We start from the raw sequence: 2,013 nt of genomic DNA, 5'->3' as shown, positions 1-2,013 counted from the left end.
TCCCTCTGGTCTGTATGCGTAATACATGACATTCATTGAGGTAGAGGTGATGAGACGGTGAGAAGTTACAACTCGAGGGAAGAGGGAAAATAACCGAAGAATCCAAGTATCAGGCTATGTTGTAAAAGGCGTCGAGCCTTTTGAACCCGCTTCCCGCTTTTCTGCTCAAAGTTAAATATAGCCTTGGGACTCGGTTAGGACCAATGTTAGAAGAGTCGGACATGCTTGGCAGTTACCTGTTCAAACCAAGGTTTTAAAAATTGACCCAGAACCTGAACCGTTCTGGCCATTGGTTTTTGGGTTGATGGTTCAACTATCCAGTTTGAACAAACATCTTATTCCAACTAGAAATAATTAAAATAAAAAAAAAGACAAAAATCGTTTAATGGGTCGACAGTTTGACTGCCCTGGTCAGTGGGGGATTGATTGATTCAATGGCTTTTGGCTAAGGACCAGGTTTGGGATAAAATGGAATTAGTTGCCTGGACAGTTTCCAAGGTCAATGATGGCTCAAAAACATTGGTTCATATTGGGACCCAAAAAGGTCATTCAGACTATCAGAACTTACCAGCCCTAGGATTTTATCTTAGGTCTCCTATGCAACCAAAAAAATTTTACTAACTGAGCCATAATCTATTGTTAAGTGATTTGAAACTTTTCTGAGAATAGAAACAATTACTCCCTAGATAGTGGATATTCTTTATTGAGAATAGAAGTACTGTTTAACCATTTCTCTAAAGTAGGAATGGAAAGAGTGAGAAGCGTTAACAGTCGGGTGTTAATGATGGAGAAAGAGTGAGAAGCGTTAAAAGAGGTAATTTGAATGGAAAGAAATTTTCTTTCGGTTCATGGAGCTGTACAACAGGAGGTAGCGGTAGCCTGTCCCCCAAACCCTAGTAATGTTAGGATTCGATCCCTAGTTCAGCTATAACCATCTATTGACCTTAAGGCTACGTTTGGTTTCAAAGAAAAAGTAGGGAAAGATAAGAAAACTTTGTTAAGGTTCCCTGCGTTACCCTTTTTTTCCCTACCTTTCTTTCAAACTAAACAGTCTAAATGAGAGAAATTATTGAAATAGAAAAATGTCTTTAAGTATAAGAGTTAATGTAGCCATCCATGTAATGTACTAAGGTTTCAACTAACCTTATCCATTCAAATAAAGCAATAAAATTTCTAGAAGATCTATGTCAAATGAAGTGATATACAAAACAAGCCAAAAGATTTGGAGCATCAAAATGGCTTATAGTCAATTTATCTCATCTATTCAATTATTTGTAGTGATTTAAACTAACTTAGCTAACCCACATAAGGTATCAAATTAGTATATCTAAATCATCCAAGTAAAACCAACATTTCAACTAATCTGGGCCATCCGAATAATGTACCAATTCTGCCCAACAATCACCGATGACCTAGTAGCTGAGATGGTCACTTGGTGTCCCTCCATATATGGGGGTGTAAAATCAAACGTGCATAATTGCAGGCTCCTCGTGGTAAGGTCGGTGGATGTTACTGCTTTGTGAAAAAAATAAGTGTTAAATAATAATTATTTTTGTTGATGATGAGAATAGAATAGAAAATCTAAATCAACACAAATGAAACCATTTCCATCTAGGTTAAATTTGTTAACTCATGACATCATAATTAAATAATAAAACTAAAATATTAAAAATATAAAAAATTGTGAAAGCATCTGTGTGCATCTCTAATATAATTTATTCTTCATATTGAATAAAAATATGTTAAATGAGAAGTATTATCAATGATGAAAATGAAATACAAAAATTTTAAACTGACAAAAAAATAAAACTGTTTTCCCAACAATTCATCTAAAATCCAGTCAACCCATGATGTTCTAATTAAATATTAAACAAATAAAGTAAATAGAAATATATAGAAAATGGATAAAAGAAATTTGTACACATTTGTAATATTATATATTCATCATAATAAACAAAGATAGCATCTCAACTCGCAAACAAGATTTATTTTATTAATGATAGAAATTGAATA

Source organism: Nelumbo nucifera, chromosome 7 (genome assembly GCF_055504915.1).
Source record: "Nelumbo nucifera cultivar China Antique chromosome 7, China Antique-T2T, whole genome shotgun sequence".
Lineage (NCBI taxonomy): Eukaryota > Viridiplantae > Streptophyta > Magnoliopsida > Proteales > Nelumbonaceae > Nelumbo > Nelumbo nucifera.
Note: the sequence above shows the minus strand (reverse complement) of the source record.